Source organism: Podarcis erhardii, assembly GCF_964252035.2.
Source record: "Podarcis erhardii genome assembly, chromosome: 2".
NCBI classification, from domain to species: domain Eukaryota; kingdom Metazoa; phylum Chordata; class Lepidosauria; order Squamata; family Lacertidae; genus Podarcis; species Podarcis erhardii.
Window position 1 is genome coordinate 43,556,995 of NC_138498.1, and position 13,386 is coordinate 43,570,380.

General features: G+C 40.3%; 1 protein-coding gene across 2 annotated transcripts in view; it reads right to left on the bottom strand.

Annotated features, from left to right (window-relative positions):
* The window catches only part of STXBP2 (syntaxin binding protein 2), a 38,759-nt gene that overhangs the window by 25,076 nt on the left and 297 nt on the right, over positions 1-13,386 (bottom strand). Inside the window, exon 2 of one of the 2 annotated variants that reach the window (XM_081850139.1) lies at positions 10,969-11,109. The exons of the other annotated variant lie outside the window; for it this stretch is intronic. The gene's annotated coding sequence lies outside the window, so the exon portion shown is untranslated. The remainder of the gene's footprint in view (positions 1-10,968; positions 11,110-13,386) is intronic. 2 annotated transcript variants of the gene reach the window in all.

Genomic DNA, 13,386 nt, shown 5'->3' on the forward strand with positions numbered 1-13,386 from the left:
CCAGTAAAATAAATTTTGTCTCACAGTGAATCATCACAAAGGAACAGGCCAGTCTGGCCTGCTTGCTGCATCTTACAAACACTTGCTTTCCTCATGTCAGGAAAAATAACCCTCTTACAAAAGTGCCAGCCTTGACACGCAGTAACAGCTCTTGCTATAAACATCTAGTAACCAATACTATAAAGAGGCCAGTCAAGCATCTCAGTCCAAGAAACCTTCATTCACCACCAGTTGGGAGAGCGAGCAGGCTGCTCTACTAGGAAAACTGGTGAGGGAAGATCACTTCTAAAATTCATGGTTTAGCCTCGACATATAAAGCCCAGTTTGTTGCTGCTAATGCCTCCAGCCTCAAGTCACTGGAGGTCTGTGGCCTTGAAGCTGTTTTACAAGTACAAAAATTTCTCTCTCCACCTCCTCCTAGCCTACCCACCGTTAGGTAATAATTACCAGGCTACATGGGCAGCAAGTCTGGTGAGCTGCCTGCCCTGAGGGGAGTGAATCAGTATAAAATCATTTCACATGCCTACTTGGTGCGCAAACTAAGCTTCAGATTTATTCTGCAATATCAGAATCAAGTACAGGCACTATGCAAAATGGCCTAGCTATGCCTTCATGGTGACATCACTGGATTTAGTCAGAATATCACACTTCCTGCTTTTATTTCTATTTTTGGACAAGTCCAATTTTTATACATATTAACATTGTGACTCTTTGGCATTTATAAAAATAAGGACCCCCCCAAAAAAAAAAGTTTAAAAGGGGTGGGGGTCACAAATCTATATTTAAACATGAACACAGCAAAAAAGCAAAAATCCAGATAAAATGTGTAATAACTTAATTGATATGACTCAAGAACTGCATTGTGCACTCCAAGGGGAATATAAAAATAGATCAAATGGGAAACAGCTACCTCAAAGATTTTTCCAGGAGAGAGGCTTTAATTGGTGCTTGTCTTCCTTCTGATAATCATGAAAGCACCTTTTCTCCTAGCTCTGCCTGAGACAGGCCTGCTCCCATGGAGCTCTCCTGTAAGACTTGTGAAAACTAGAGTAATTATTTGTTGCTCTGCTGGCAAGTTAATCCAGCACTTAATAAGCTCTCATATTTCTCAGTCTCATTTGCTTTTGTCCTTAAGGGGGGTTCTGCTCAAAAAACCATTCCCAGTTACCCACTTGCGACCATCTTGCTGAAACAGTTCTCTTGCCAAGTACCACTGAAAGAAACCAACTGCATTTAAACATTCACACTTTTTCAGTTAGAGAAAGAGGCCATTTTGTACTTAACCAGTTATATACTTAACTAGTTTTGAGACGGGCAAGGGGGAACCAGGCCTGGCTTCCACACTGAGCACAGGAACTCAGCAGAACAGACCTCCCCACCCCTGTACAGATACTCAGCAGCTCAACTAGAATTTTCCATTCTTGACTCAACTAAAACAGGCACCTATCCAAAATAAGTGCCTATTTACATGCACATTTCACTGAGAGAGTAATAAGATTCTGAACCCATAATCCCCCTGCCTAGAGTGTAACAAGTGATTAAAAAGTTCAAATAAAAAATAAATTATCAAGCAAGCAAGCCTCTACACAGGCACCAATGTAGGGCTACAACAGAAACCCAAAGAAAGTTCTTTCATTTCTTAGTAGTGTTCAGAGGACTTTCCATTTGTGGCAGGAGAAACGGAAAGCCTGATGAAATGATGCCTTCTCAGTGAATTTACACATGATAGTGGCTTTCACACTCCATGAGAGAGGATTCAGAAAACTAGCAGGCTGTCAACAATGTGTGTAGTCAACTAAAAGGTGTACAAGGCATTTGTTAAGGTGGCTCCTGCTGCATTGTAGCCTTCAGCATTGCACTGTACAATTCAGCAGAACTGCTAGAATAACAAAAACAAAACCAGTTTGGAGTTCTGGGAAAGTAGGCTTGAAAGAATGCATGCATGTTAAAAATCTGAGAAGCCCAAGGGGAGATAAGCGATTACAGCAGCCAGCGGAGTGGCTTTCCTTGTCTTCTGTTCTTCCTGCACCTCTTCCCAGATCTAGCACCCGAGAGCCAATGAATGGTGGCAAGAAGAAAACTGATTTTGGTCTGGTGAGTTCCAGGCCTATAATGCCCACTTATAATGTACAGGGTGGCCTTGGGACAGTTGCCACTTCTTAACTGATATTCTAGGAAGGAATAGCAATAAGTTTGGCACACTATGTTTCTTACAGAAAGGATGAGGTGCTAAATTATACATGCAAAAGAACAAATTACACATACACACACCATTTTTTGTGGGGGGAGGAAAAAACTGGCTTAATTTTTATGATTTATCCAAGCTTCAGCATTTCTTGGAACAACTGATAAAGAAACAGGCTATACTCAGTCCTGATTACCATTCTATTACTTTTGAGTACCCAAAAATTATAAGCTCTAGATTGCAGCCATCCTTCGCCAGCCTTGCTGGGATATTCATCCCAGACACACTCAGACATTAATGATGGAACAAAAGGTTTGACCCTAGTCTGTGGGGTAAAATAACCTACATGCTAGAAGAGCATTTAAGTGTGTTCATAAGCACCAGTGTGTAATATATAAATACGTTGCCCTTGAACAAGAGTTTCATATCTGAAATGTAACAAACTGTTCTCCTTGCACCTCTTGAGGGATATTTTTCTCCCCCAGGCCCATTTCTCTCTCTTCTTTGGTACTGCTTATTTTGTTCCTCTGGAATTTTAGATACCTGGTTTCAGTTCCAGCAACAGTCCCAAAGTAACAACAAGGAAGCCATTCAAGGCTTCAGCTCCCAGCTAAGAGATGAGGATTACTTCCCCCAGTCTCCCTTCACAAGTAATTCATTCCATGACTTCTGTTTAGAGACCTCCAACCTTCCTTGATACTATCTTGGATCATTTAATGGGGATCCCAGTTTGACTGCATTGCACCATACAGAGGACTGGAACTCCTTCACATTTTTAAAAAAGCATGAGGCCCAATTATCATCATTTGCAATGGATAACTATAAAATGCACTCTTTATCAAGAAGCAATCAATCTCAAGTGCCTTTTAGCAGAGTCTGGACTTTGAATGTTACCAGCTGAATGAAGAAAGACCCTTCTTCATTAGTCTAAATGTATAAACTGTCCATGCCTGCATTTGCATATAATGTAAGCTATGTTTATAATCGTTTTATTGTTAATTCTTAATTCTATGACTTTGTAGAATCAGCTTATAATGGTCTCATCTCATTGAGATGAGATGTTTTGTTCTGTGTTCTATTATTAAATTTATTGCTGCTGCTGATACTTATTTTTTATGAGCCACTGTGGGATGGACTTGAATGGAAAGCGGCACAGAATCCATTAATCTTAGGAACAAGCTGCTATCAGTCTCAATCTCATGCATTCCCTTCTCTGGTGCCGATTTGTTGAAACAAGCCTGCTTCATAACCCAAGCTGTCCATGGTTGCCTAGTGTGGATCTACCGTATTTTTCGCTCTATAAGAAGCACCAGACCATAAGACGCACCTAGTTTTTGGAGGAGGAAAATAAGAAAAAATAATATTCTGAATCCCAGAAGCCAGAACAGCAAGAGGGATCTCTGCGCAGCGAAAGCAGAGATTCCTCTTGCTGTTATGGCTTCTGGGATAGCTGTGCAGCCTGCATTCACTCCATAAGACGCACACACATTTCCCCTTACTTTTTAGGAAGGAAAAAGTGAGTCTTATAGAGCAAAAAATATGGTATGTTGAAACCAGTATGTGAGATTGTCCAGTACATCTCCACTTTGGCCCATGTCATACCATTAAAAGGCAAGGCAAGGGTATGTACGCAACAGTACTTTCCAGAGCTTTTGATCACAGATTAATTTTTTTAAAAAAACTTTCAATTCACAGCCACCCTTCTCTGAACAAGTCTATATGTTAGATGAATCTGGAAAGAATAATTGCAAGTAACAACCCCTAATCTTCCATCACAATGGAGGGTAAACCAACAAATTCTAAGCAAACCCTAGGCTTGGGTGGAAAACTTGGAAAACATTGGCAATTATGTTCCACCCTTCCCTTTTGTGGTCTGGAATCAAACAACAGCTTGACAACACAAATCCAAAACTAGATAACGAGGTATTACCCTAACAACAATCTTCATACATCACTGGAACTTCAAGAACTAAAACAACCATAGCTGAAGAATCAAGTTACCCTGTTAAGTGCTTTTACACATGGAATCAACCAGCTACTGCTATTTGTTTTTCTACCTCAGAGATGGGGAACTGGATATTGCTGGACTGTAACTGCCATAATTTGTGACCATTGGTCATACATGCAGAGACAGATGGAGGTTGGGAAGTTCACAGGTTCCCATTCCCTGTTCAGACAAGTCCCACCAACACTAATATTGCTTTTTAGCTAGTGCTCCTTCTGCAGTTACTATTTTCAAATCTCATTTTTTTAAAAAATAACTTAGATGGTTGCCTGTACACAAGAACTGCCTTCAGGTGCCAGCGATAGTGTTCAGCATGCAGATAATACAGTGGCTTGTTACAGTGAGATGCATGCAACTCTAGGGAGACTGCAGGCATGACTTTATGCCCACTACTAGTCCCAGCTACCTGGGAGTAGCTGAAACATGGGGGTTGAGTAGGAATCAGATTGGGCAGGAGCAGAGATGAGGAGCAGCCCATTCCCATACACACACACACACACACACACACACACACACACACACGCATGCATGCTATTTTAACCAATTTTCTTTAAGAGAGGACAGATAAATAAAATGGTGAAGTGGGAACAAAACAAACCACATTTCTGAGAATCACAGCGGGAAATGGCTAGAAATAGGGCTGAAGCCATCAGTACATTAGGTGACCTATTTGAATCTATTAAATGGCTGCATCACAAATTAAAATAAAAGCCTCTTAAGTGAGTCAGACCCTTTCCTGCTGTGGTCACCAGGACCTGATCTATTTTTGCTGCTCAATTCTTCTTGGAGCTCCCTCTATACTGTCCTGCTTCTGAAGGATTTGAACAGAACACTCATGCAGAGTTAAGCTAGAGTGGAGTTGTTCTGGGCAGGCAAAGGGGAGAAAACACACACAGGTGACCTTAATGTCCCTTTCAAGTAGACTGCAACACAATGAGAAGGGCACAAAAATGCCACAGAGGCTTTAATATGAACAGGTTTACTATGGTTGGAGTCAACAACATGAACAGGTTTACTATGGTTGGAGTCAACATACAGATTGAGGATTGAAGAAGAGGTCTATGTACATCACTGTACTTCCAACTCAAGCCCACTGCCTCATTTCATGAACAGTGTTAGAAATTAGCCAGGAACCAGGTGTGTTTTGCGACTGGTGCAGGTCCAATTGTGACCATGTAGAGATTTATAGATGCCAGGCTGGAGACTGACATCTCCAACTGCCTGGCCTCTCCAGCTTTCCTAAGCAGGTTAGCAGAAGAGCTTATTCATTGCATTTATATCCCACCTTTCCCCCCCAAGGAGTATGTGGTTCACTCCCCTCCTCAGTTAATCCTTGCAATGACCCTGTGAGATAGGTTAAGAGGCTGTGACTGGCCCCATGTCACCTGGTGAGCTTCATAACTGAGTGGGACTTTGAACTCTGATCTCTCAAGTTCTAGCCTGACACTTGAACCACTACACCACGCTGGCTTCCTTGAGCACTTCCGCTATGGGGCAGCTATATAAATTAAGGAGGTAAATAAATATGGGGAAAGCAAAATGTCACTTAGAGAAGCATCTGAAGTATTTCCCTTGAAGCTTGAATTTGTTTTATTCTGGATTGTTTTATTTGATGTTTTAAACCTTTAAAATATAAAGTGGTACAGAAATAATATGAATAGGGTTTAGGAAAAAATAGACTGTTAATTGGTGAAAGGAGGGAAAGTAAAGTTACATCATATTGAGATAAATTACAGAACAAAAATTGGAAAAGATGATTAGCTATAAAATATTCTGATAATTCCTTTTGCGCTTTTCCCACTATTTTCTGGTCATCTAGGAGATAATCTTTCAATCTCCATCTAAAAGTTCTTTCTTCGAGGCTTCTTAATTCAAGTTCTATCGGATTGTGATCAGAGATTACTTTCGGTTGAATTTCTATCCGTTGGGTTCTTGGTGTCAGTTCACTCGAGATCCAAATCTGGTCAATCCTTGACATTGACTTATTCGGTTCAGAATAGAATGTAAATTGTTTGTCTAATGGATGCTTGAGGCGCCAAATATCTATCAGATTGCAACTCTCAATCATCGAAAAAAAGGATTTTGGTAGTTTTCCTTCTTTACTTATTCCTTCTCTGCATCTATCCATTTCTAATGAGGTCACCCCATTCATGTCACCCATTAAAATGATTTTTTGATCTATGTATTCAGATAGATTTTCTTCTAACACTTTATAGAATTCTGTTTTATTTCCGTTCGGTGCATAGATCCCTACAATAATCAGATTTTCTCCATGCCAATTGATTCGAACCGCAATTATCCTTCCCTCTTCGTCCTTAAAAATTTGTTTCGCTTCAATTTGTTTTCTAATATATAAGACCACTCCTCTTTTTTTCTCCTTGTCTGACGATACAAATTCGTTTCCCAGTCTTTTATTGATTAATATTTTTTTGTGTCTTCTTGCTACGTGTGTCTCTTGTAAACATATGATGTCTAAATTTTTCCTTTTTAGAAACTGTTCAATACTATTCCTTTTCTTTTTTTCGTTCATCCCATTTATGTTCCAATTCCAAATTTTTAACGCCATGATATCTTAATTTAAATAAAGTCTAGCTATTTGCCTATAATTTGTCTGCCTCTTCTTCTTCCTCGTCTTCTTCTTCATCCGTTTCCTTTCTAATCTCTCCTTCCTTTGTAGTTTATATAGCTGAGATTCTAACACTGTCCATAATTCTGGAGACAGTGGACTGCTTCTACCTATAAGAACCTCATACCGTGACAATCTAGTTAATTTCTAGAAGGCTGCAGCAGATTGAACAAACTGAAATGGATTGCCCCGGGGTTTCCAGTCACATGAAGAGCACATTTTGGATTGATGGTTCCCAAAGTGTGTGGCACCACTCCCTGAGGGGCAGTGGGATTACGGACTAGAGCAAAACACCTTCCTCACATTGTATTGTTGATTGTTTCATTGTTGATTGCTAAGTCCGGAAAGCCAAATACTACTGGTGAAGAACTCCTCCTACCAGCAGTTAGTGAGGTTCCGAGTACTGTTCTGCATAAGTCACCACACCATATAATTAAGATTATTCTTCTCAGCAACAATTCAGTGTGAAGACACATAGATGAAATGGCTGAGAATATTGAAGAGACATTGTGCAGCTTACTGAGGACAACAGAATTCACATTACTGCTGGATGAGTCAATTCTGCCAGGCAATGAATATTTGCTTCTCGCTTATGTGCACTTTATAAAAGATGAAAGTCTAGCTCAAGAGTTGTTATTTGCAAGGCAAAGAGAAACAGATACAGATACAGAGTCAATATTTCTTGTTAACTCTATTCAAGCACAGTATAGGCTGTCTTGAGTGACACCAATTTCCAAATATGTCTGAGCTAGAAGAGAGAGGTGGGATAATAAATGATGATCTGCAAGGTTATTTTACCACCTGGATATACTGCATATATGTTTGAGTGATTTGGGGATCTTCTTTCGGTGGCAATTCCAGATTGGGTGATAAATCCATTTTCAGATACTGAGGAAATTGGGTTATAGATAGGTAGCCGTGTTGGTCTGCCATGGTCAAAACAAAATAAAAAAATTCCTTCCAGTAGCACCTTAAAGACCACCTTCTCACCCCTTGCTTTTTCCTGTCAGACCTATTGCAGTCTTTAAGAGTCGTCAACAGGCTCATCGCAGCTATCTGCCAATCACCCATTCCCACCACCCTTCTGAGTAATACCCCTCCCCACCTTCTCACTATATAGAAAGGTCCGGTGACTTCTGTTTCAGTGTATCTGAAGAAGTGTGCATGCACACGAAAGCTCATACCTAGAACTAACTCAGTTGGTCTTTAAGGTGCTACTGGAAGGAATTTTTTTATTTTGTTTTGAGGAAATTGGGGTGGTAGAGGAAGAACTTGCCGAGCTACAAAATGACACTGAGCTGAAGTCAAAGTTTAAGAAATTGTACAAAGAGTTTTGGTTACGGAAGAAAATTGTGGATCGTTATTCTGCACTATGGACAGTACAGTGGTGCCTCGGGTTACATACGCTTCAGGTTACACACTACGCTAACCCAGAAATATTGCTTCAGGTTAAGAACATTGCTTCAGGATGAGAACAGAAATCGTGCTCCAGCGGCACAGCGGCAGCAGGAGGCCCCATTAGCTAAAGTGGTGCTTCAGGTTAAGAACAGTTTCAGGTTAAGAATAGACCTCCGGAACGAATTAAGTACTTAACCCAAGGTACCACTGTAGTTAAGAAACTTAATGTTACATTTGCAACATCATATTTGGTGGAACATGGTTTTCGTGTGGCCATACAACTTGTCACCAAGCAAAGGAATCAATTCCAGATTACTAAGCACAGTGATTTAAGACTCCTGTTAAGTGACTTTAAACCAGACATTTCGAAACTGGTATCACTTCATCAAGCCCATTCATTGCACTGATGAGTTACTGAACAGTGAAGTACTTACTATATGTGGTACCTCTTAAGACTCTTGTTAAATGACTATCAGACTTTGAAAAGGAAATTCATGAATTCTGCTAAATTAATTAAACTAAATAGCTCAAACTGGATTTTTAATAAATATGCAATTAATTGTTACTTTTTGAATTTTATTGTGTTATTGTCTTCCTTAGTGTGTTGTGCAAACTGCTATTCTGAATAATGCTTTTAATATGGTAGGGTAGGGGGCACTGGGAATCAGTTTATGGAACCAAGGAGGCAGTGGCCCAAAAAAGTTTTGGAATCACTGCTCTAGATGCAAAGAATGGCCTTTCAGACCTTCACAGTAGAACACACAAAGGTCACAGAATCATATATCAGATAATTGTGAAGTTGGAAGGGACCACATGGGTCATTTAGTCCAACCCCCTGCAATGAAGAATTTGTTGCCCAAGATGGGGCTTGAACCCACAACCCTGTGATTAAGAGTCTCATGCTCTACCAACTGAGCTAATACCAGCTTTTTAGGTGTGATCTCACTGCTCTTCCAGACATTAAGTCTATGTTTAATGGAGAAGTTCTAGAATCAGCGACTCTTTTGGAATTTGTAATATTGCAAACTTAAAAAAATAAATCAAAATCTACAGAAGATCTGAGGTTCAAACTAACAGAGTTAAACAATGGCACATGGTTATGATGCTGAACTCAGCAGTCAGTAAGCTCCATATTCTGTTACTACTCAGCTACTTATACTGTGGTTGTATAGAGTGGAAGAACAACAGTTCTCGTTCTTTAGATACCGGAGACTAAAAGCTATCATCAAATCCTTTGAGAGAGACTGAAATTTGATTTAGTGGTTATTGCACCAAACTCTCACCAGAAGCAAGCAGATGAGAACTATTCTGAGGACTCCATATCACATACCTGTTATTCTTTTGCAAATGGAACTGGTGTCTCAAAATAAGAGCCCACCTGCAAATTCTCAGTGATTGGCTTGACATTTCAGCAAAGGAAGAAGCAAGACTTACAAAATTATTATCTTTAATGGCAAGTGTAAGCAGTCTAGATAATGACTGTTCTTAGCAGTAAAGGCTTCCCCTTTACTCAGAACCAATTCACACTTCAAACAACAAGTATGTTTTATTAAATGCACATCACTTTCTACAGCAAAAAAGTGCAAAGGGAAGATGTGCATTTCTAAACATGTAGTGACATTAAGTAATTTTAAAAGTCATGTCTATGATACAAACAAAAGTTCTTCAACTGATTGAAAGCCTTAATAATTTGAAATGTTCCTTTTCTTCCAGTAGTTATCACTGTACATAAGCCATGAAGAATGAAGGCTATACAGTATGCAAATCCACAAGGTTTGGCTCTCGGCAGTTTTTTATGTCAAGTGTGCAGAGCACTGTGATTCTGGTATTTATCATAGTTGCTAGACTTTAGTAGATTTAATTAGTGTCAGAATGAAACCTTTGTCAGTAAATTCAAACAGGAAGAAAAGGTCAGAGTCTCATAATGCTCATAAACCACCTCCATCATCTTCTCTCTCCTCAGAATGAATGTATTGCCGTATTTTTAGCTCTATAAGACGCACTGGACCATAAGACTTTTTGGAGGAGGAAAATAAGAAAAAAAAATATTCTGAATCCCAGAAACCAGAACAGCAAGAGGGATCACTGCGCAGCGAAAGCGATCCCTCTTGCTGTTCCTGGCTTCTGGGATAGCTGCGCAGCCTGCATTTGCTCCATAAGACGCACACACATTTCCCCTTACTTTTTAGGAGAGAAAAAGTGAGACTTATAGAGCAAAAAATACGGTAGGTCTGTTCACATATCCTGTAGGAATAAAAACAAACCTAAATACATGGCTTGCTCACATTGCACTTGAAGCACTGGAATTTGCTCTGGGAAGGTTCAGTTAAAGCCCCACCTCTCCTAAGGACTCATTTTGTGGCTTCCAGCAAAATTCTCTTTCTTAACCTCAGGTCCCTAGTTGTTAATAGCAACAAGAGTTATGTATCTTTCATGGCACTATCACTAACAATAGGATTTTGTAAGACACACTTCTAATTAAGATTGCTTCATACTTCTACTTGTAGGTGAATTAGGAAATCTCCTGATGTTTCCTTAAGGGAGGGTTTTAATTCAGCCAGTCTTCACTCATCCATTGGGAATTCAATGGCCTAGTTGCTACATACAGGGAACAGGGGAAGCTGTCAGAATTTGAAGAAGTGTGCATGCACATGAAAGATCATACCAATAACAAACTTAGTTGGTCTCTAAGGTGCTACTGGAAGGAATTTGGTTTGTTTGTTTCGACTAAGGCAGACCAACACGGCTACCTACCTGTAACTAGAATTTGAAGGGCAGGGATTCTAAAACAGTAGTAACATCCCACAGATTATCTTTTCACTATCACATTTCTATGAAATAACACTCATTTGCTGCATCATGCATGGAACAACCCAGTGATGACAGTCAAAGCAGCTGTAAGTATTAGCAGAGTGTGCAACAGTTTCAAGATTAGCCAATTACTAATACAATGCTTTAATTAAATACCATTTTGGGGTGCTGGCAGGCACAAGCTTTCTTGCATAAAGTCATTAGTTTTATGCATTTGGTTGCTTGCCCCACTACAATGGAAATCTACCTGATTCTCTCTCTTGCTGTGCCCCACTAAGAAAACCTCATTGGGCAATGCTTAAGAAGCAGTATATAAATTACTAGAAAAAAATAAAATAGTAATATTTTGGTTCCACACCATTATCTTTGGATTTATTTGGTTTGATCTCGTTTCCTTTCCACCCTAGTAGGCAGAATGGGATGGGATGGGTCCAGAATTCAAGTAATTTGTCTCTGCTATCACTCCCCTCATTCCTCCCACTGAACCACCTGTGTTTTCAGAGCTTATAAACAAGTGTTTCGAACACCTGCATACACTCCTTTAAAAACAACAATACAAGCCATCAGAAGTGCAGAATGTTAAGATCTCAGAAGTCTCACTGAACAATGCAGGAACTGATCCACCCTATCTCTTTTCCAGCCCTCTCCACACCTTTGCCCCTTGCCACTGCAAGCAGGTAGGGATTAGTATCCAGAGGTAACATCCATAAAATGCAGCCACTTTGTGTAACAAGCATCAAAAGAAAGTACAAGAGTTATTAGAGCAATCTTTCATCTTCTCTCACACAACAGTTGACTAATAGAGGCAATAGTTTACAGTGGTACCTCAGGTTAAGTACTTAATTCGTTCCGGAGGTCCGTTCTTAACCTGAAACTGTTCTTAACCTGAAGCACCACTTTAGCTAATGGGGCCTCCTGCTGCCGCCACGCCGCCGGGGCACGATTTCTGTTCTCAACCTGAAGCAAAGTTCTTAACCTGAAGCACTATTTCTGGGTTAGCGGAGTGTGTAATCTGAAGCGTATGTAACCTGAAGTGTATGTAACCTGAGGTACCACTGTACTTTACCTTATTTCAGCACATTTACATAAAATTAGCATTACAAGCTAACTGCCTTGATTAAATCTGGTCTTAACCTGCTGCCAAACAAGAAAGCAAAAAACTTATAGCCCACACTTAGGATGTTTACTCAGGAATAAGCTCAAGGATGATTGTGCATAGTAGGACTGTAACCTAGAAGTAAAACCACCCTTGACTGTTCAAACTACTTTTAATTGTGAGGAATTATCATACAAATGAGGAATAACAAGCACCCTGGCCAATCCCTACTGTTGACAGAAACTTTGGGTCCGATCTATGATGTTGTTGTTTTTACAACCTGTCCCAGTTTCTGTTATACCATCAAGCATCTCAATGTAAACAGAGTAAACTGATAACTTCAAGCAGACTGTGAGTAAACTATGCCACTCTTAAGTTGCTACAATTCAGGGAAGGATGCTGCCAAATTGTGAAAGATTTAGCAAACAACTGTGAAGAGAAAGCAAAACAAAGGATACCAGGGCAAAAAACCTCAAGTATATTTAGTACAGGAAAAAAGATAAACTGAGCAGAGAGGACACATTTTGGCAGTTTTCAGATATTTAAAAGATCATCATCATCAAGATGGAGCACGATTACATATTTCGAATAGGCACTAAAGACCAGACAGAAAGAAATGCTTTTAAATGATAAGACATAATGTTTAACTTGTGTAAGGGTGGCGGAGGTGGGGGTGCATCCTAAGAACAGTTTAGTGCTGAAACTCTTTAAAAGATAAGGAGGAATCTCTTAGAGAGGAGGGTTCAGTGACCACAGTTAAAGATTACATTAGCAATGCCTGATCACTTAATTCAGAATAAATGGATAGAATCAGAGTTGGGAGGGATCTCCCAGGGTCATCTAGTCCAACCCCCTGCAATGCAGGAATATTTTTGGCCAACGTGGTGCTCGAATCCTTGACCCCCTGAGATTAATGAGTCTCATGCTTTAGTGTACTGATAGTGCACAGGGGAAGAATACGAATACTTCAGACGGCACTGCCTAGGAAACACCAACCGGAGTTTTAAAGCCCAATTCTCACGTTCTAAGAGAAGAGAGTCGGCGCCCTTGCCCTCGCCAGGGAGTGCTGCTATCATCGAGGCACCTGCGACTACGCCAAAAAGCGTAGGGGACCCTCCCCGGAAGACACAATATGAAATATGGGGGGGGTGAGGGAAAGAGGGGGGCCAGCAGCGTCCCCCATCTTGACTGGGCAGAGTCGCTCTCCGCGATTGCGTGAAAGGCTGGGTGACAGGGAGGAAACGACACCCTTTCATCCTCCCCAC